Source organism: Microcebus murinus, unplaced genomic scaffold, assembly GCF_040939455.1.
Source record: "Microcebus murinus isolate Inina unplaced genomic scaffold, M.murinus_Inina_mat1.0 scaf075_hap2_Mmur4.0, whole genome shotgun sequence".
Classification (NCBI taxonomy): domain Eukaryota; kingdom Metazoa; phylum Chordata; class Mammalia; order Primates; family Cheirogaleidae; genus Microcebus; species Microcebus murinus.
Genome location: NW_027439021.1, coordinates 21,205 through 42,778, shown reverse-complemented (window position 1 = coordinate 42,778; position 21,574 = coordinate 21,205). Strand labels below are relative to the sequence as shown.

General features: G+C 60.8%; 9 non-coding genes across 9 annotated transcripts; all 9 read right to left on the bottom strand.

The window, feature by feature from the left end:
• Window positions 1-1,694: 1,694 nt before the first annotated feature.
• On the bottom strand, window positions 1,695-1,813 carry LOC142869407 (5S ribosomal RNA). Its single transcript, XR_012918035.1, has one exon. It is a non-coding gene; the product is annotated as a 5S ribosomal RNA (ribosomal RNA).
• Window positions 1,814-3,927: 2,114 nt separating this feature from the next.
• Window positions 3,928-4,046, bottom strand: LOC142869406 (5S ribosomal RNA). Its single transcript, XR_012918034.1, has one exon. It is a non-coding gene; the product is annotated as a 5S ribosomal RNA (ribosomal RNA).
• Window positions 4,047-6,159: 2,113 nt separating this feature from the next.
• On the bottom strand, window positions 6,160-6,278 carry LOC142869405 (5S ribosomal RNA). The gene has a single exon (XR_012918033.1). It is a non-coding gene; the product is annotated as a 5S ribosomal RNA (ribosomal RNA).
• Window positions 6,279-8,394: 2,116 nt separating this feature from the next.
• On the bottom strand, window positions 8,395-8,513 carry LOC142869403 (5S ribosomal RNA). The gene has a single exon (XR_012918031.1). It is a non-coding gene; the product is annotated as a 5S ribosomal RNA (ribosomal RNA).
• A 2,111-nt stretch (window positions 8,514-10,624) lies between these two features.
• LOC142869402 (5S ribosomal RNA) lies at window positions 10,625-10,743 on the bottom strand. The gene has a single exon (XR_012918030.1). It is a non-coding gene; the product is annotated as a 5S ribosomal RNA (ribosomal RNA).
• A 2,114-nt stretch (window positions 10,744-12,857) lies between these two features.
• Window positions 12,858-12,976, bottom strand: LOC142869401 (5S ribosomal RNA). The gene has a single exon (XR_012918029.1). It is a non-coding gene; the product is annotated as a 5S ribosomal RNA (ribosomal RNA).
• Window positions 12,977-15,087: 2,111 nt separating this feature from the next.
• Window positions 15,088-15,206, bottom strand: LOC142869399 (5S ribosomal RNA). Its single transcript, XR_012918028.1, has one exon. It is a non-coding gene; the product is annotated as a 5S ribosomal RNA (ribosomal RNA).
• Window positions 15,207-17,323: 2,117 nt separating this feature from the next.
• Window positions 17,324-17,442, bottom strand: LOC142869398 (5S ribosomal RNA). The gene has a single exon (XR_012918027.1). It is a non-coding gene; the product is annotated as a 5S ribosomal RNA (ribosomal RNA).
• Window positions 17,443-19,555: 2,113 nt separating this feature from the next.
• LOC142869414 (5S ribosomal RNA) lies at window positions 19,556-19,677 on the bottom strand. Its single transcript, XR_012918042.1, has one exon. It is a non-coding gene; the product is annotated as a 5S ribosomal RNA (ribosomal RNA).
• Between the last annotated feature and the right edge of the window lie 1,897 nt (window positions 19,678-21,574).

Below are 21,574 nucleotides of genomic sequence, written 5' to 3'. Positions count from 1 at the left end.
GGGCTGCCGCCTATCCGCCCGCCCGGGCCAGGGCTGGGGCACAGCGCATGGGGGAGGGGAGCGAGTGTAGGGGCGCCTCTCGGGACGTGTGCCATGCGTGGGGTGCGGTGGGGTGGTTTCGGGGGCGCTGAAGAAATCAGTCCCCTCCATCTCCTACCTCTGGAAAACCCCCAAGCCCTTGCAGAACTGCCGGCACCGCTACCGTGGGGGCCGGGACCCCACTCTGTGTCGTCCTGTGGCCCAGTCCAAGGGGCCTGGGCCTGGCCGGGGGTGGATTGGACCCCGACCACCCTGGGGTGTGGGCTTGCTAAAAATCGGCGATTAGATATTGGATTCGAGGTTCATTGAGGTCATTTCACTAAGGAATGCACCGTAAAGACTTTCCTAATACATTTGTGAGGGTGGCAACAGAGAGAGGATTTTCAAGCTGGCAGAATAGGCGAGGAAAGGCTGAGGAAATTCCCAAACCCAGGAAGGAAGACTTTCTCGAAATGGAAGACAGAAACGAGCAAACAGAAACACCGGTAGCCCGCCCGGATCAGAGTCTGCTCCTAAGAGAAAGTACCCTGAGCAGGTTCACCCGTGGGTCGCGAGCGGCATTCAGCAGAGCGAGGCCCGCACTCTATGCGAAAGACACCTGCGCTCGGGTGTCTGTGGCGGCACAATTCACAATTGCAAAGATGTGGAAGCGACCCGGTTGCCCATCGATCCATGAGTGGATTAATAAAATGTGGTGCCTGACAACCACGGAGTGCTATTCAGCTATGAGAGACAGCGGTGAGAGGGCACCTCTCGTGTTCTCCTGGCCGGAGCTGGAACCCGTCCCGGTAAGCCAAGTAAGTATCCCAAGAATGGACACGCGAGCACCACGTGCGCGCGCTCACCAGCAAATTGGCACGAACTGGTGGACACCTTATGGACATAGAGGAATCACCTTCATCCGGTGGGGGGAGCGGATGGGCATACACATCCATCAGGACTGGGGTGGGTGCGCACCAACTGGGGGATGGGCACGCTCCAAGCTCTGACTCGAGGGGGGAGGCGGGGAAAGGGCGATGTACCTGACCTTGACATTGGTACCCCCACAATACGCTGGAAAAACACGAGAGACAAATGAATAAGAAAACAGGGGGGAGGGGGGCACCGGCAATACATGCAGCCTTAATACTTGTACTCCCATAACCTGCTTGAAAAGAGAGAGAAAAGAAAATGCAATAATAGAGATAAGGGACATTTTTTAAAAAACTGAATCCGAAAAGAAGAGTAAAATGAGGCCTGTCCAGCAGGTCTGGGTGTGACTCCGGATCCCCCAACATGCGGTGCCACCACCAGAGATTCCTGCGTGTAGCCCATAGAACCCCAAAAGCAACGGGACGAGTTCTGGTCACATGCTCCCTCAAAATGACATCCTGGCCTTCTTCTGGAACTCCCTCCCCTCCCAGACTCTCAAGGTTTCCTCCAGCGTGTGGGTTCCCACAGAGCAGACCTTTGGTCTGAGACCTGACAGTCCAGGTGCCACGCCTGCTGCCGCGTGGCGGCGGTGTCGCTGCTCGGGACAAGAGGAGGCCCCACGGAGCAGGCTGGGGCGCCAGGCACCGTGACGGGGGCTGAGGGTGGGGGTGACTCCCGGGCCCGCCGCCGCCGCCGCCGCCGCCGGGCTCCCAGAAGGGGGACAGAACAGAAAAAAAAAAAAAAGCCTACGGCACCCGGTATTCCCAGGCGGTCTCCCATCCAAGTACTAACCAGGCCCGACCCTGCTTAGCTTCCGAGATCAGACGAGATCGGGCGCGTTCAGGGTGGTGTGGCCGTAGACGGTGGAGGGCGCCCGTGCCCCGCTCAAGAAGCCGAGCCTCTCTGCGCTTCCCCGCGCCTCCTCCCGCCCCAGGCCCCGCGCCGAAGCTGACCCGCGCGTGGCCGGGACGGGCCTGTTAAGTTCTCTGGCCAGCCGGGTCCCGCGGGCTCCTCGGGACGGTGGTGCCGTGTGGGGCGGGGTGGGGGGCTGTCCACGCACGCACACACACACACACACACACACAAGATGCGCCTCCACTTGTGGACCCGCCAAGGTGGAGACGTTCCAGCCCCCCTCCTCTCCTGGCCTCGCCTCCCTCACCTACACGCCCCCCACCCCCAGCGCGCCGCTGCTGACTGCGCATGCGCGGGCGCTCGCCCTTTGAAGCCAGGGGCCGCCCTCCCCCACAACCCCTTTCAGCTGCGCCCCCGCCCTGCGTGTGGGCTGCCGCCTATCCGCCCGCCCGGGCCAGGGCTGGGGCACAGCGCATGGGGGAGGGGAGCGAGTGTAGGGGCGCCTCTCGGGACGTGTGCCATGCGTGGGGTGCGGTGGGGTGGTTTCGGGGGCGCTGAAGAAATCAGTCCCCTCCATCTCCTACCTCTGGAAAACCCCCAAGCCCTTGCAGAACTGCCGGCACCGCTACCGTGGGGGCCGGGACCCCACTCTGTGTCGTCCTGTGGCCCAGTCCAAGGGGCCTGGGCCTGGCCGGGGGTGGATTGGACCCCGACCACCCTGGGGTGTGGGCTTGCTAAAAATCGGCGATTAGATATTGGATTCGAGGTTCATTGAGGTCATTTCACTAAGGAATGCACCGTAAAGACTTTCCTAATACATTTGTGAGGGTGGCAACAGAGAGAGGATTTTCAAGCTGGCAGAATAGGCGAGGAAAGGCTGAGGAAATTCCCAAACCCAGGAAGGAAGACTTTCTCGAAATGGAAGACAGAAACGAGCAAACAGAAACACCGGTAGCCCGCCCGGATCAGAGTCTGCTCCTAAGAGAAAGTACCCTGAGCAGGTTCACCCGTGGGTCGCGAGCGGCATTCAGCAGAGCGAGGCCCGCACTCTATGCGAAAGACACCTGCGCTCGGGTGTCTGTGGCGGCACAATTCACAATTGCAAAGATGTGGAAGCGACCCGGTTGCCCATCGATCCATGAGTGGATTAATAAAATGTGGTGCCTGACAACCACGGAGTGCTATTCAGCTATGAGAGACAGCGGTGAGAGGGCACCTCTCGTGTTCTCCTGGCCGGAGCTGGAACCCGTCCCGGTAAGCCAAGTAAGTATCCCAAGAATGGACACGCGAGCACCACGTGCGCGCGCTCACCAGCAAATTGGCACGAACTGGTGGACACCTTATGGACATAGAGGAATCACCTTCATCCGGTGGGGGGAGCGGATGGGCATACACATCCATCAGGACTGGGGTGGGTGCGCACCAACTGGGGGATGGGCACGCTCCAAGCTCTGACTCGAGGGGGGAGGCGGGGAAAGGGCGATGTACCTGACCTTGACATTGGTACCCCCACAATACGCTGGAAAAACACGAGAGACAAATGAATAAGAAAACAGGGGGGAGGGGGGCACCGGCAATACATGCAGCCTTAATACTTGTACTCCCATAACCTGCTTGAAAAGAGAGAGAAAAGAAAATGCAATAATAGAGATAAGGGACATTTTTTAAAAAACTGAATCCGAAAAGAAGAGTAAAATGAGGCCTGTCCAGCAGGTCTGGGTGTGACTCCGGATCCCCCAACATGCGGTGCCACCACCAGAGATTCCTGCGTGTAGCCCATAGAACCCCAAAAGCAACGGGACGAGTTCTGGTCACATGCTCCCTCAAAATGACATCCTGGCCTTCTTCTGGAACTCCCTCCCCTCCCAGACTCTCAAGGTTTCCTCCAGCGTGTGGGTTCCCACAGAGCAGACCTTTGGTCTGAGACCTGACAGTCCAGGTGCCACGCCTGCTGCCGCGTGGCGGCGGTGTCGCTGCTCGGGACAAGAGGAGGCCCCACGGAGCAGGCTGGGGCGCCAGGCACCGTGACGGGGGCTGAGGGTGGGGGTGACTCCCGGGCCCGCCGCCGCCGCCGCCGCCGCCGGGCTCCCAGAAGGGGGACAGAACAGAAAAAAAAAAAAAAGCCTACGGCACCCGGTATTCCCAGGCGGTCTCCCATCCAAGTACTAACCAGGCCCGACCCTGCTTAGCTTCCGAGATCAGACGAGATCGGGCGCGTTCAGGGTGGTGTGGCCGTAGACGGTGGAGGGCGCCCGTGCCCCGCTCAAGAAGCCGAGCCTCTCTGCGCTTCCCCGCGCCTCCTCCCGCCCCAGGCCCCGCGCCGAAGCTGACCCGCGCGTGGCCGGGACGGGCCTGTTAAGTTCTCTGGCCAGCCGGGTCCCGCGGGCTCCTCGGGACGGTGGTGCCGTGTGGGGCGGGGTGGGGGGCTGTCCACGCACGCACACACACACACACACACACACACAAGATGCGCCTCCACTTGTGGACCCGCCAAGGTGGAGACGTTCCAGCCCCCCTCCTCTCCTGGCCTCGCCTCCCTCACCTACACGCCCCCCACCCCCAGCGCGCCGCTGCTGACTGCGCATGCGCGGGCGCTCGCCCTTTGAAGCCAGGGGCCGCCCTCCCCCACAACCCCTTTCAGCTGCGCCCCCGCCCTGCGTGTGGGCTGCCGCCTATCCGCCCGCCCGGGCCAGGGCTGGGGCACAGCGCATGGGGGAGGGGAGCGAGTGTAGGGGCGCCTCTCGGGACGTGTGCCATGCGTGGGGTGCGGTGGGGTGGTTTCGGGGGCGCTGAAGAAATCAGTCCCCTCCATCTCCTACCTCTGGAAAACCCCCAAGCCCTTGCAGAACTGCCGGCACCGCTACCGTGGGGGCCGGGACCCCACTCTGTGTCGTCCTGTGGCCCAGTCCAAGGGGCCTGGGCCTGGCCGGGGGTGGATTGGACCCCGACCACCCTGGGGTGTGGGCTTGCTAAAAATCGGCGATTAGATATTGGATTCGAGGTTCATTGAGGTCATTTCACTAAGGAATGCACCGTAAAGACTTTCCTAATACATTTGTGAGGGTGGCAACAGAGAGAGGATTTTCAAGCTGGCAGAATAGGCGAGGAAAGGCTGAGGAAATTCCCAAACCCAGGAAGGAAGACTTTCTCGAAATGGAAGACAGAAACGAGCAAACAGAAACACCGGTAGCCCGCCCGGATCAGAGTCTGCTCCTAAGAGAAAGTACCCTGAGCAGGTTCACCCGTGGGTCGCGAGCGGCATTCAGCAGAGCGAGGCCCGCACTCTATGCGAAAGACACCTGCGCTCGGGTGTCTGTGGCGGCACAATTCACAATTGCAAAGATGTGGAAGCGACCCGGTTGCCCATCGATCCATGAGTGGATTAATAAAATGTGGTGCCTGACAACCACGGAGTGCTATTCAGCTATGAGAGACAGCGGTGAGAGGGCACCTCTCGTGTTCTCCTGGCCGGAGCTGGAACCCGTCCCGGTAAGCCAAGTAAGTATCCCAAGAATGGACACGCGAGCACCACGTGCGCGCGCTCACCAGCAAATTGGCACGAACTGGTGGACACCTTATGGACATAGAGGAATCACCTTCATCCGGTGGGGGGAGCGGATGGGCATACACATCCATCAGGACTGGGGTGGGTGCGCACCAACTGGGGGATGGGCACGCTCCAAGCTCTGACTCGAGGGGGGAGGCGGGGAAAGGGCGATGTACCTGACCTTGACATTGGTACCCCCACAATACGCTGGAAAAACACGAGAGACAAATGAATAAGAAAACAGGGGGGAGGGGGGCACCGGCAATACATGCAGCCTTAATACTTGTACTCCCATAACCTGCTTGAAAAGAGAGAGAAAAGAAAATGCAATAATAGAGATAAGGGACATTTTTTAAAAAACTGAATCCGAAAAGAAGAGTAAAATGAGGCCTGTCCAGCAGGTCTGGGTGTGACTCCGGATCCCCCAACATGCGGTGCCACCACCAGAGATTCCTGCGTGTAGCCCATAGAACCCCAAAAGCAACGGGACGAGTTCTGGTCACATGCTCCCTCAAAATGACATCCTGGCCTTCTTCTGGAACTCCCTCCCCTCCCAGACTCTCAAGGTTTCCTCCAGCGTGTGGGTTCCCACAGAGCAGACCTTTGGTCTGAGACCTGACAGTCCAGGTGCCACGCCTGCTGCCGCGTGGCGGCGGTGTCGCTGCTCGGGACAAGAGGAGGCCCCACGGAGCAGGCTGGGGCGCCAGGCACCGTGACGGGGGCTGAGGGTGGGGGTGACTCCCGGGCCCGCCGCCGCCGCCGCCGCCGGGCTCCCAGAAGGGGGACAGAACAGAAAAAAAAAAAAAAGCCTACGGCACCCGGTATTCCCAGGCGGTCTCCCATCCAAGTACTAACCAGGCCCGACCCTGCTTAGCTTCCGAGATCAGACGAGATCGGGCGCGTTCAGGGTGGTGTGGCCGTAGACGGTGGAGGGCGCCCGTGCCCCGCTCAAGAAGCCGAGCCTCTCTGCGCTTCCCCGCGCCTCCTCCCGCCCCAGGCCCCGCGCCGAAGCTGACCCGCGCGTGGCCGGGACGGGCCTGTTAAGTTCTCTGGCCAGCCGGGTCCCGCGGGCTCCTCGGGACGGTGGTGCCGTGTGGGGCGGGGTGGGGGGCTGTCCACGCACGCACACACACACACACACACACACACAAGATGCGCCTCCACTTGTGGACCCGCCAAGGTGGAGACGTTCCAGCCCCCCTCCTCTCCTGGCCTCGCCTCCCTCACCTACACGCCCCCCACCCCCAGCGCGCCGCTGCTGACTGCGCATGCGCGGGCGCTCGCCCTTTGAAGCCAGGGGCCGCCCTCCCCCACAACCCCTTTCAGCTGCGCCCCCGCCCTGCGTGTGGGCTGCCGCCTATCCGCCCGCCCGGGCCAGGGCTGGGGCACAGCGCATGGGGGAGGGGAGCGAGTGTAGGGGCGCCTCTCGGGACGTGTGCCATGCGTGGGGTGCGGTGGGGTGGTTTCGGGGGCGCTGAAGAAATCAGTCCCCTCCATCTCCTACCTCTGGAAAACCCCCAAGCCCTTGCAGAACTGCCGGCACCGCTACCGTGGGGGCCGGGACCCCACTCTGTGTCGTCCTGTGGCCCAGTCCAAGGGGCCTGGGCCTGGCCGGGGGTGGATTGGACCCCGACCACCCTGGGGTGTGGGCTTGCTAAAAATCGGCGATTAGATATTGGATTCGAGGTTCATTGAGGTCATTTCACTAAGGAATGCACCGTAAAGACTTTCCTAATACATTTGTGAGGGTGGCAACAGAGAGAGGATTTTCAAGCTGGCAGAATAGGCGAGGAAAGGCTGAGGAAATTCCCAAACCCAGGAAGGAAGACTTTCTCGAAATGGAAGACAGAAACGAGCAAACAGAAACACCGGTAGCCCGCCCGGATCAGAGTCTGCTCCTAAGAGAAAGTACCCTGAGCAGGTTCACCCGTGGGTCGCGAGCGGCATTCAGCAGAGCGAGGCCCGCACTCTATGCGAAAGACACCTGCGCTCGGGTGTCTGTGGCGGCACAATTCACAATTGCAAAGATGTGGAAGCGACCCGGTTGCCCATCGATCCATGAGTGGATTAATAAAATGTGGTGCCTGACAACCACGGAGTGCTATTCAGCTATGAGAGACAGCGGTGAGAGGGCACCTCTCGTGTTCTCCTGGCCGGAGCTGGAACCCGTCCCGGTAAGCCAAGTAAGTATCCCAAGAATGGACACGCGAGCACCACGTGCGCGCGCTCACCAGCAAATTGGCACGAACTGGTGGACACCTTATGGACATAGAGGAATCACCTTCATCCGGTGGGGGGAGCGGATGGGCATACACATCCATCAGGACTGGGGTGGGTGCGCACCAACTGGGGGATGGGCACGCTCCAAGCTCTGACTCGAGGGGGGAGGCGGGGAAAGGGCGATGTACCTGACCTTGACATTGGTACCCCCACAATACGCTGGAAAAACACGAGAGACAAATGAATAAGAAAACAGGGGGGAGGGGGGCACCGGCAATACATGCAGCCTTAATACTTGTACTCCCATAACCTGCTTGAAAAGAGAGAGAAAAGAAAATGCAATAATAGAGATAAGGGACATTTTTTAAAAAACTGAATCCGAAAAGAAGAGTAAAATGAGGCCTGTCCAGCAGGTCTGGGTGTGACTCCGGATCCCCCAACATGCGGTGCCACCACCAGAGATTCCTGCGTGTAGCCCATAGAACCCCAAAAGCAACGGGACGAGTTCTGGTCACATGCTCCCTCAAAATGACATCCTGGCCTTCTTCTGGAACTCCCTCCCCTCCCAGACTCTCAAGGTTTCCTCCAGCGTGTGGGTTCCCACAGAGCAGACCTTTGGTCTGAGACCTGACAGTCCAGGTGCCACGCCTGCTGCCGCGTGGCGGCGGTGTCGCTGCTCGGGACAAGAGGAGGCCCCACGGAGCAGGCTGGGGCGCCAGGCACCGTGACGGGGGCTGAGGGTGGGGGTGACTCCCGGGCCCGCCGCCGCCGCCGCCGCCGCCGGGCTCCCAGAAGGGGGACAGAACAGAAAAAAAAAAAAAAGCCTACGGCACCCGGTATTCCCAGGCGGTCTCCCATCCAAGTACTAACCAGGCCCGACCCTGCTTAGCTTCCGAGATCAGACGAGATCGGGCGCGTTCAGGGTGGTGTGGCCGTAGACGGTGGAGGGCGCCCGTGCCCCGCTCAAGAAGCCGAGCCTCTCTGCGCTTCCCCGCGCCTCCTCCCGCCCCAGGCCCCGCGCCGAAGCTGACCCGCGCGTGGCCGGGACGGGCCTGTTAAGTTCTCTGGCCAGCCGGGTCCCGCGGGCTCCTCGGGACGGTGGTGCCGTGTGGGGCGGGGTGGGGGGCTGTCCACGCACGCACACACACACACACACACACACAAGATGCGCCTCCACTTGTGGACCCGCCAAGGTGGAGACGTTCCAGCCCCCCTCCTCTCCTGGCCTCGCCTCCCTCACCTACACGCCCCCCACCCCCAGCGCGCCGCTGCTGACTGCGCATGCGCGGGCGCTCGCCCTTTGAAGCCAGGGGCCGCCCTCCCCCACAACCCCTTTCAGCTGCGCCCCCGCCCTGCGTGTGGGCTGCCGCCTATCCGCCCGCCCGGGCCAGGGCTGGGGCACAGCGCATGGGGGAGGGGAGCGAGTGTAGGGGCGCCTCTCGGGACGTGTGCCATGCGTGGGGTGCGGTGGGGTGGTTTCGGGGGCGCTGAAGAAATCAGTCCCCTCCATCTCCTACCTCTGGAAAACCCCCAAGCCCTTGCAGAACTGCCGGCACCGCTACCGTGGGGGCCGGGACCCCACTCTGTGTCGTCCTGTGGCCCAGTCCAAGGGGCCTGGGCCTGGCCGGGGGTGGATTGGACCCCGACCACCCTGGGGTGTGGGCTTGCTAAAAATCGGCGATTAGATATTGGATTCGAGGTTCATTGAGGTCATTTCACTAAGGAATGCACCGTAAAGACTTTCCTAATACATTTGTGAGGGTGGCAACAGAGAGAGGATTTTCAAGCTGGCAGAATAGGCGAGGAAAGGCTGAGGAAATTCCCAAACCCAGGAAGGAAGACTTTCTCGAAATGGAAGACAGAAACGAGCAAACAGAAACACCGGTAGCCCGCCCGGATCAGAGTCTGCTCCTAAGAGAAAGTACCCTGAGCAGGTTCACCCGTGGGTCGCGAGCGGCATTCAGCAGAGCGAGGCCCGCACTCTATGCGAAAGACACCTGCGCTCGGGTGTCTGTGGCGGCACAATTCACAATTGCAAAGATGTGGAAGCGACCCGGTTGCCCATCGATCCATGAGTGGATTAATAAAATGTGGTGCCTGACAACCACGGAGTGCTATTCAGCTATGAGAGACAGCGGTGAGAGGGCACCTCTCGTGTTCTCCTGGCCGGAGCTGGAACCCGTCCCGGTAAGCCAAGTAAGTATCCCAAGAATGGACACGCGAGCACCACGTGCGCGCGCTCACCAGCAAATTGGCACGAACTGGTGGACACCTTATGGACATAGAGGAATCACCTTCATCCGGTGGGGGGAGCGGATGGGCATACACATCCATCAGGACTGGGGTGGGTGCGCACCAACTGGGGGATGGGCACGCTCCAAGCTCTGACTCGAGGGGGGAGGCGGGGAAAGGGCGATGTACCTGACCTTGACATTGGTACCCCCACAATACGCTGGAAAAACACGAGAGACAAATGAATAAGAAAACAGGGGGGAGGGGGGCACCGGCAATACATGCAGCCTTAATACTTGTACTCCCATAACCTGCTTGAAAAGAGAGAGAAAAGAAAATGCAATAATAGAGATAAGGGACATTTTTTAAAAAACTGAATCCGAAAAGAAGAGTAAAATGAGGCCTGTCCAGCAGGTCTGGGTGTGACTCCGGATCCCCCAACATGCGGTGCCACCACCAGAGATTCCTGCGTGTAGCCCATAGAACCCCAAAAGCAACGGGACGAGTTCTGGTCACATGCTCCCTCAAAATGACATCCTGGCCTTCTTCTGGAACTCCCTCCCCTCCCAGACTCTCAAGGTTTCCTCCAGCGTGTGGGTTCCCACAGAGCAGACCTTTGGTCTGAGACCTGACAGTCCAGGTGCCACGCCTGCTGCCGCGTGGCGGCGGTGTCGCTGCTCGGGACAAGAGGAGGCCCCACGGAGCAGGCTGGGGCGCCAGGCACCGTGACGGGGGCTGAGGGTGGGGGTGACTCCCGGGCCCGCCGCCGCCGCCGCCGCCGGGCTCCCAGAAGGGGGACAGAACAGAAAAAAAAAAAAAAGCCTACGGCACCCGGTATTCCCAGGCGGTCTCCCATCCAAGTACTAACCAGGCCCGACCCTGCTTAGCTTCCGAGATCAGACGAGATCGGGCGCGTTCAGGGTGGTGTGGCCGTAGACGGTGGAGGGCGCCCGTGCCCCGCTCAAGAAGCCGAGCCTCTCTGCGCTTCCCCGCGCCTCCTCCCGCCCCAGGCCCCGCGCCGAAGCTGACCCGCGCGTGGCCGGGACGGGCCTGTTAAGTTCTCTGGCCAGCCGGGTCCCGCGGGCTCCTCGGGACGGTGGTGCCGTGTGGGGCGGGGTGGGGGGCTGTCCACGCACGCACACACACACACACACACACACAAGATGCGCCTCCACTTGTGGACCCGCCAAGGTGGAGACGTTCCAGCCCCCCTCCTCTCCTGGCCTCGCCTCCCTCACCTACACGCCCCCCACCCCCAGCGCGCCGCTGCTGACTGCGCATGCGCGGGCGCTCGCCCTTTGAAGCCAGGGGCCGCCCTCCCCCACAACCCCTTTCAGCTGCGCCCCCGCCCTGCGTGTGGGCTGCCGCCTATCCGCCCGCCCGGGCCAGGGCTGGGGCACAGCGCATGGGGGAGGGGAGCGAGTGTAGGGGCGCCTCTCGGGACGTGTGCCATGCGTGGGGTGCGGTGGGGTGGTTTCGGGGGCGCTGAAGAAATCAGTCCCCTCCATCTCCTACCTCTGGAAAACCCCCAAGCCCTTGCAGAACTGCCGGCACCGCTACCGTGGGGGCCGGGACCCCACTCTGTGTCGTCCTGTGGCCCAGTCCAAGGGGCCTGGGCCTGGCCGGGGGTGGATTGGACCCCGACCACCCTGGGGTGTGGGCTTGCTAAAAATCGGCGATTAGATATTGGATTCGAGGTTCATTGAGGTCATTTCACTAAGGAATGCACCGTAAAGACTTTCCTAATACATTTGTGAGGGTGGCAACAGAGAGAGGATTTTCAAGCTGGCAGAATAGGCGAGGAAAGGCTGAGGAAATTCCCAAACCCAGGAAGGAAGACTTTCTCGAAATGGAAGACAGAAACGAGCAAACAGAAACACCGGTAGCCCGCCCGGATCAGAGTCTGCTCCTAAGAGAAAGTACCCTGAGCAGGTTCACCCGTGGGTCGCGAGCGGCATTCAGCAGAGCGAGGCCCGCACTCTATGCGAAAGACACCTGCGCTCGGGTGTCTGTGGCGGCACAATTCACAATTGCAAAGATGTGGAAGCGACCCGGTTGCCCATCGATCCATGAGTGGATTAATAAAATGTGGTGCCTGACAACCACGGAGTGCTATTCAGCTATGAGAGACAGCGGTGAGAGGGCACCTCTCGTGTTCTCCTGGCCGGAGCTGGAACCCGTCCCGGTAAGCCAAGTAAGTATCCCAAGAATGGACACGCGAGCACCACGTGCGCGCGCTCACCAGCAAATTGGCACGAACTGGTGGACACCTTATGGACATAGAGGAATCACCTTCATCCGGTGGGGGGAGCGGATGGGCATACACATCCATCAGGACTGGGGTGGGTGCGCACCAACTGGGGGATGGGCACGCTCCAAGCTCTGACTCGAGGGGGGAGGCGGGGAAAGGGCGATGTACCTGACCTTGACATTGGTACCCCCACAATACGCTGGAAAAACACGAGAGACAAATGAATAAGAAAACAGGGGGGAGGGGGGCACCGGCAATACATGCAGCCTTAATACTTGTACTCCCATAACCTGCTTGAAAAGAGAGAGAAAAGAAAATGCAATAATAGAGATAAGGGACATTTTTTAAAAAACTGAATCCGAAAAGAAGAGTAAAATGAGGCCTGTCCAGCAGGTCTGGGTGTGACTCCGGATCCCCCAACATGCGGTGCCACCACCAGAGATTCCTGCGTGTAGCCCATAGAACCCCAAAAGCAACGGGACGAGTTCTGGTCACATGCTCCCTCAAAATGACATCCTGGCCTTCTTCTGGAACTCCCTCCCCTCCCAGACTCTCAAGGTTTCCTCCAGCGTGTGGGTTCCCACAGAGCAGACCTTTGGTCTGAGACCTGACAGTCCAGGTGCCACGCCTGCTGCCGCGTGGCGGCGGTGTCGCTGCTCGGGACAAGAGGAGGCCCCACGGAGCAGGCTGGGGCGCCAGGCACCGTGACGGGGGCTGAGGGTGGGGGTGACTCCCGGGCCCGCCGCCGCCGCCGCCGCCGCCGGGCTCCCAGAAGGGGGACAGAACAGAAAAAAAAAAAAAAGCCTACGGCACCCGGTATTCCCAGGCGGTCTCCCATCCAAGTACTAACCAGGCCCGACCCTGCTTAGCTTCCGAGATCAGACGAGATCGGGCGCGTTCAGGGTGGTGTGGCCGTAGACGGTGGAGGGCGCCCGTGCCCCGCTCAAGAAGCCGAGCCTCTCTGCGCTTCCCCGCGCCTCCTCCCGCCCCAGGCCCCGCGCCGAAGCTGACCCGCGCGTGGCCGGGACGGGCCTGTTAAGTTCTCTGGCCAGCCGGGTCCCGCGGGCTCCTCGGGACGGTGGTGCCGTGTGGGGCGGGGTGGGGGGCTGTCCACGCACGCACACACACACACACACACACACAAGATGCGCCTCCACTTGTGGACCCGCCAAGGTGGAGACGTTCCAGCCCCCCTCCTCTCCTGGCCTCGCCTCCCTCACCTACACGCCCCCCACCCCCAGCGCGCCGCTGCTGACTGCGCATGCGCGGGCGCTCGCCCTTTGAAGCCAGGGGCCGCCCTCCCCCACAACCCCTTTCAGCTGCGCCCCCGCCCTGCGTGTGGGCTGCCGCCTATCCGCCCGCCCGGGCCAGGGCTGGGGCACAGCGCATGGGGGAGGGGAGCGAGTGTAGGGGCGCCTCTCGGGACGTGTGCCATGCGTGGGGTGCGGTGGGGTGGTTTCGGGGGCGCTGAAGAAATCAGTCCCCTCCATCTCCTACCTCTGGAAAACCCCCAAGCCCTTGCAGAACTGCCGGCACCGCTACCGTGGGGGCCGGGACCCCACTCTGTGTCGTCCTGTGGCCCAGTCCAAGGGGCCTGGGCCTGGCCGGGGGTGGATTGGACCCCGACCACCCTGGGGTGTGGGCTTGCTAAAAATCGGCGATTAGATATTGGATTCGAGGTTCATTGAGGTCATTTCACTAAGGAATGCACCGTAAAGACTTTCCTAATACATTTGTGAGGGTGGCAACAGAGAGAGGATTTTCAAGCTGGCAGAATAGGCGAGGAAAGGCTGAGGAAATTCCCAAACCCAGGAAGGAAGACTTTCTCGAAATGGAAGACAGAAACGAGCAAACAGAAACACCGGTAGCCCGCCCGGATCAGAGTCTGCTCCTAAGAGAAAGTACCCTGAGCAGGTTCACCCGTGGGTCGCGAGCGGCATTCAGCAGAGCGAGGCCCGCACTCTATGCGAAAGACACCTGCGCTCGGGTGTCTGTGGCGGCACAATTCACAATTGCAAAGATGTGGAAGCGACCCGGTTGCCCATCGATCCATGAGTGGATTAATAAAATGTGGTGCCTGACAACCACGGAGTGCTATTCAGCTATGAGAGACAGCGGTGAGAGGGCACCTCTCGTGTTCTCCTGGCCGGAGCTGGAACCCGTCCCGGTAAGCCAAGTAAGTATCCCAAGAATGGACACGCGAGCACCACGTGCGCGCGCTCACCAGCAAATTGGCACGAACTGGTGGACACCTTATGGACATAGAGGAATCACCTTCATCCGGTGGGGGGAGCGGATGGGCATACACATCCATCAGGACTGGGGTGGGTGCGCACCAACTGGGGGATGGGCACGCTCCAAGCTCTGACTCGAGGGGGGAGGCGGGGAAAGGGCGATGTACCTGACCTTGACATTGGTACCCCCACAATACGCTGGAAAAACACGAGAGACAAATGAATAAGAAAACAGGGGGGAGGGGGGCACCGGCAATACATGCAGCCTTAATACTTGTACTCCCATAACCTGCTTGAAAAGAGAGAGAAAAGAAAATGCAATAATAGAGATAAGGGACATTTTTTAAAAAACTGAATCCGAAAAGAAGAGTAAAATGAGGCCTGTCCAGCAGGTCTGGGTGTGACTCCGGATCCCCCAACATGCGGTGCCACCACCAGAGATTCCTGCGTGTAGCCCATAGAACCCCAAAAGCAACGGGACGAGTTCCGGTCACATGCTCCCTCAAAATGACATCCTGGCCTTCTTCTGGAACTCCCTCCCCTCCCAGACTCTCAAGGTTTCCTCCAGCGTGTGGGTTCCCACAGAGCAGACCTTTGGTCTGAGACCTGACAGTCCAGGTGCCACGCCTGCTGCCGCGTGGCGGCGGTGTCGCTGCTCGGGACAAGAGGAGGCCCCACGGAGCAGGCTGGGGCGCCAGGCACCGTGACGGGGGCTGAGGGTGGGGGTGACTCCCGGGCCCGCCGCCGCCGCCGCCGCCGGGCTCCCAGAAGGGGGACAGAACAGAAAAAAAAAAAAAAGCCTACGGCACCCGGTATTCCCAGGCGGTCTCCCATCCAAGTACTAACCAGGCCCGACCCTGCTTAGCTTCCGAGATCAGACGAGATCGGGCGCGTTCAGGGTGGTGTGGCCGTAGACGGTGGAGGGCGCCCGTGCCCCGCTCAAGAAGCCGAGCCTCTCTGCGCTTCCCCGCGCCTCCTCCCGCCCCAGGCCCCGCGCCGAAGCTGACCCGCGCGTGGCCGGGACGGGCCTGTTAAGTTCTCTGGCCAGCCGGGTCCCGCGGGCTCCTCGGGACGGTGGTGCCGTGTGGGGCGGGGTGGGGGGCTGTCCACGCACGCACACACACACACACACACACACAAGATGCGCCTCCACTTGTGGACCCGCCAAGGTGGAGACGTTCCAGCCCCCCTCCTCTCCTGGCCTCGCCTCCCTCACCTACACGCCCCCCACCCCCAGCGCGCCGCTGCTGACTGCGCATGCGCGGGCGCTCGCCCTTTGAAGCCAGGGGCCGCCCTCCCCCACAACCCCTTTCAGCTGCGCCCCCGCCCTGCGTGTGGGCTGCCGCCTATCCGCCCGCCCGGGCCAGGGCTGGGGCACAGCGCATGGGGGAGGGGAGCGAGTGTAGGGGCGCCTCTCGGGACGTGTGCCATGCGTGGGGTGCGGTGGGGTGGTTTCGGGGGCGCTGAAGAAATCAGTCCCCTCCATCTCCTACCTCTGGAAAACCCCCAAGCCCTTGCAGAACTGCCGGCACCGCTACCGTGGGGGCCGGGACCCCACTCTGTGTCGTCCTGTGGCCCAGTCCAAGGGGCCTGGGCCTGGCCGGGGGTGGATTGGACCCCGACCACCCTGGGGTGTGGGCTTGCTAAAAATCGGCGGCGATTAGATATTGGATTCGAGGTTCATTGAGGTCATTTCACTAAGGAATGCACCGTAAAGACTTTCCTAATACATTTGTGAGGGTGGCAACAGAGAGAGGATTTTCAAGCTGGCAGAATAGGCGAGGAAAGGCTGAGGAAATTCCCAAACCCAGGAAGGAAGACTTTCTCGAAATGGAAGACAGAAACGAGCAAACAGAAACACCGGTAGCCCGCCCGGATCAGAGTCTGCTCCTAAGAGAAAGTACCCTGAGCAGGTTCACCCGTGGGTCGCGAGCGGCATTCAGCAGAGCGAGGCCCGCACTCTATGCGAAAGACACCTGCGCTCGGGTGTCTGTGGCGGCACAATTCACAATTGCAAAGATGTGGAAGCGACCCGGTTGCCCATCGATCCATGAGTGGATTAATAAAATGTGGTGCCTGACAACCACGGAGTGCTATTCAGCTATGAGAGACAGCGGTGAGAGGGCACCTCTCGTGTTCTCCTGGCCGGAGCTGGAACCCGTCCCGGTAAGCCAAGTAAGTATCCCAAGAATGGACACGCGAGCACCACGTGCGCGCGCTCACCAGCAAATTGGCACGAACTGGTGGACACCTTATGGACATAGAGGAATCACCTTCATCCGGTGGGGGGAGCGGATGGGCATACACATCCATCAGGACTGGGGTGGGTGCGCACCAACTGGGGGATGGGCACGCTCCAAGCTCTGACTCGAGGGGGGAGGCGGGGAAAGGGCGATGTACCTGACCTTGACATTGGTACCCCCACAATACGCTGGAAAAACACGAGAGACAAATGAATAAGAAAACAGGGGGGAGGGGGGCACCGGCAATACATGCAGCCTTAATACTTGTACTCCCATAACCTGCTTGAAAAGAGAGAGAAAAGAAAATGCAATAATAGAGATAAGGGACATTTTTTAAAAAACTGAATCCGAAAAGAAGAGTAAAATGAGGCCTGTCCAGCAGGTCTGGGTGTGACTCCGGATCCCCCAACATGCGGTGCCACCACCAGAGATTCCTGCGTGTAGCCCATAGAACCCCAAAAGCAACGGGACGAGTTCCGGTCACATGCTCCCTCAAAATGACATCCTGGCCTTCTTCTGGAACTCCCTCCCCTCCCAGACTCTCAAGGTTTCCTCCAGCGTGTGGGTTCCCACAGAGCAGACCTTTGGTCTGAGACCTGACAGTCCAGGTGCCACGCCTGCTGCCGCGTGGCGGCGGTGTCGCTGCTCGGGACAAGAGGAGGCCCCACGGAGCAGGCTGGGGCGCCAGGCACCGTGACGGGGGCTGAGGGTGGGGGTGACTCCCGGGCCCGCCGCCGCCGCCGCCGCCGCCGGGCTCCCAGAAGGGGGACAGAACAGAAAAAAAAAAAAAAGCCTACGGCACCCGGTATTCCCAGGCGGTCTCCCATCCAAGTACTAACCAGGCCCGACCCTGCTTAGCTTCCGAGATCAGACGAGATCGGGCGCGTTCAGGGTGGTGTGGCCGTAGACGGTGGAGGGCGCCCGTGCCCCGCTCAAGAAGCCGAGCCTCTCTGCGCTTCCCCGCGCCTCCTCCCGCCCCAGGCCCCGCGCCGAAGCTGACCCGCGCGTGGCCGGGACGGGCCTGTTAAGTTCTCTGGCCAGCCGGGTCCCGCGGGCTCCTCGGGACGGTGGTGCCGTGTGGGGCGGGGTGGGGGGCTGTCCACGCACGCACACACACACACACACACACACACAAGATGCGCCTCCACTTGTGGACCCGCCAAGGTGGAGACGTTCCAGCCCCCCTCCTCTCCTGGCCTCGCCTCCCTCACCTACACGCCCCCCACCCCCAGCGCGCCGCTGCTGACTGCGCATGCGCGGGCGCTCGCCCTTTGAAGCCAGGGGCCGCCCTCCCCCACAACCCCTTTCAGCTGCGCCCCCGCCCTGCGTGTGGGCTGCCGCCTATCCGCCCGCCCGGGCCAGGGCTGGGGCACAGCGCATGGGGGAGGGGAGCGAGTGTAGGGGCGCCTCTCGGGACGTGTGCCATGCGTGGGGTGCGGTGGGGTGGTTTCGGGGGCGCTGAAGAAATCAGTCCCCTCCATCTCCTACCTCTGGAAAACCCCCAAGCCCTTGCAGAACTGCCGGCACCGCTACCGTGGGGGCCGGGACCCCACTCTGTGTCGTCCTGTGGCCCAGTCCAAGGGGCCTGGGCCTGGCCGGGGGTGGATTGGACCCCGACCACCCTGGGGTGTGGGCTTGCTAAAAATCGGCGATTAGATATTGGATTCGAGGTTCATTGAGGTCATTTCACTAAGGAATGCACCGTAAAGACTTTCCTAATACATTTGTGAGGGTGGCAACAGAGAGAGGATTTTCAAGCTGGCAGAATAGGCGAGGAAAGGCTGAGGAAATTCCCAAACCCAGGAAGGAAGACTTTCTCGAAATGGAAGACAGAAACGAGCAAACAGAAACACCGGTAGCCCGCCCGGATCAGAGTCTGCTCCTAAGAGAAAGTACCCTGAGCAGGTTCACCCGTGGGTCGCGAGCGGCATTCAGCAGAGCGAGGCCCGCACTCTATGCGAAAGACACCTGCGCTCGGGTGTCTGTGGCGGCACAATTCACAATTGCAAAGATGTGGAAGCGACCCGGTTGCCCATCGATCCATGAGTGGATTAATAAAATGTGGTGCCTGACAACCACGGAGTGCTATTCAGCTATGAGAGACAGCGGTGAGAGGGCACCTCTCGTGTTCTCCTGGCCGGAGCTGGAACCCGTCCCGGTAAGCCAAGTAAGTATCCCAAGAATGGACACGCGAGCACCACGTGCGCGCGCTCACCAGCAAATTGGCACGAACTGGTGGACACCTTATGGACATAGAGGAATCACCTTCATCCGGTGGGGGGAGCGGATGGGCATACACATCCATCAGGACTGGGGTGGGTGCGCACCAACTGGGGGATGGGCACGCTCCAAGCTCTGACTCGAGGGGGGAGGCGGGGAAAGGGCGATGTACCTGACCTTGACATTGGTACCCCCACAATACGCTGGAAAAACACGAGAGACAAATGAATAAGAAAACAGGGGGGAGGGGGGCACCGGCAATACATGCAGCCTTAATACTTGTACTCCCATAACCTGCTTGAAAAGAGAGAGAAAAGAAAATGCAATAATAGAGATAAGGGACATTTTTTAAAAAACTGAATCCGAAAAGAAGAGTAAAATGAGGCCTGTCCAGCAGGTCTGGGTGTGACTCCGGATCCCCCAACATGCGGTGCCACCACCAGAGATTCCTGCGTGTAGCCCATAGAACCCCAAAAGCAACGGGACGAGTTCCGGTCACATGCTCCCTCAAAATGACATCCTGGCCTTCTTCTGGAACTCCCTCCCCTCCCAGACTCTCAAGGTTTCCTCCAGCGTGTGGGTTCCCACAGAGCAGACCTTTGGTCTGAGACCTGACAGTCCAGGTGCCACGCCTGCTGCCGCGTGGCGGCGGTGTCGCTGCTCGGGACAAGAGGAGGCCCCACGGAGCAGGCTGGGGCGCCAGGCACCGTGACGGGGGCTGAGGGTGGGGGTGACTCCCGGGCCCGCCGCCGCCGCCGCCGCCGGGCTCCCAGAAGGGGGACAGAACAGAAAAAAAAAAAAAAGCCTACGGCACCCGGTATTCCCAGGCGGTCTCCCATCCAAGTACTAACCAGGCCCGACCCTGCTTAGCTTCCGAGATCAGACGAGATCATCGGGCGCGTTCAGGGTGGTGTGGCCGTAGACGGTGGAGGGCGCCCGTGCCCCGCTCAAGAAGCCGAGCCTCTCTGCGCTTCCCCGCGCCTCCTCCCGCCCCAGGCCCCGCGCCGAAGCTGACCCGCGCGTGGCCGGGACGGGCCTGTTAAGTTCTCTGGCCAGCCGGGTCCCGCGGGCTCCTCGGGACGGTGGTGCCGTGTGGGGCGGGGTGGGGGGCTGTCCACGCACGCACACACACACACACACACACACACAAGATGCGCCTCCACTTGTGGACCCGCCAAGGTGGAGACGTTCCAGCCCCCCTCCTCTCCTGGCCTCGCCTCCCTCACCTACACGCCCCCCACCCCCAGCGCGCCGCTGCTGACTGCGCATGCGCGGGCGCTCGCCCTTTGAAGCCAGGGGCCGCCCTCCCCCACAACCCCTTTCAGCTGCGCCCCCGCCCTGCGTGTGGGCTGCCGCCTATCCGCCCGCCCGGGCCAGGGCTGGGGCACAGCGCATGGGGGAGGGGAGCGAGTGTAGGGGCGCCTCTCGGGACGTGTGCCATGCGTGGGGTGCGGTGGGGTGGTTTCGGGGGCGCTGAAGAAATCAGTCCCCTCCATCTCCTACCTCTGGAAAACCCCCAAGCCCTTGCAGAACTGCCGGCACCGCTACCGTGGGGGCCGGGACCCCACTCTGTGTCGTCCTGTGGCCCAGTCCAAGGGGCCTGGGCCTGGCCGGGGGTGGATTGGACCCCGACCACCCTGGGGTGTGGGCTTGCTAAAAATCGGCGATTAGATATTGGATTCGAGGTTCATTGAGGTCATTTCACTAAGGAATGCACCGTAAAGACTTTCCTAATACATTTGTGAGGGTGGCAACAGAGAGAGGATTTTCAAGCTGGCAGAATAGGCGAGGAAAGGCTGAGGAAATTCCCAAACCCAGGAAGGAAGACTTTCTCGAAATGGAAGACAGAAACGAGCAAACAGAAACACCGGTAGCCCGCCCGGATCAGAGTCTGCTCCTAAGAGAAAGTACCCTGAGCAGGTTCACCCGTGGGTCGCGAGCGGCATTCAGCAGAGCGAGGCCCGCACTCTATGCGAAAGACACCTGCGCTCGGGTGTCTGTGGCGGCACAATTCACAATTGCAAAGATGTGGAAGCGACCCGGTTGCCCATCGATCCATGAGTGGATTAATAAAATGTGGTGCCTGACAACCACGGAGTGCTATTCAGCTATGAGAGACAGCGGTGAGAGGGCACCTCTCGTGTTCTCCTGGCCGGAGCTGGAACCCGTCCCGGTAAGCCAAGTAAGTATCCCAAGAATGGACACGCGAGCACCACGTGCGCGCGCTCACCAGCAAATTGGCACGAACTGGTGGACACCTTATGGACATAGAGGAATCACCTTCATCCGGTGGGGGGAGCGGATGGGCATACACATCCATCAGGACTGGGGTGGGTGCGCACCAACTGGGGGATGGGCACGCTCCAAGCTCTGACTCGAGGGGGGAGGCGGGGAAAGGGCGATGTACCTGACCTTGACATTGGTACCCCCACAATACGCTGGAAAAACACGAGAGACAAATGAATAAGAAAACAGGGGGGAGGGGGGCACCGGCAATACATGCAGCCTTAATACTTGTACTCCCATAACCTGCTTGAAAAGAGAGAGAAAAGAAAATGCAATAATAGAGATAAGGGACATTTTTTAAAAAACTGAATCCGAAAAGAAGAGTAAAATGAGGCCTGTCCAGCAGGTCTGGGTGTGACTCCGGATCCCCCAACATGCGGTGCCACCACCAGAGATTCCTGCGTGTAGCCCATAGAACCCCAAAAGCAACGGGACGAGTTCTGGTCACATGCTCCCTCAAAATGACATCCTGGCCTTCTTCTGGAACTCCCTCCCCTCCCAGACTCTCAAGGTTTCCTCCAGCGTGTGGGTTCCC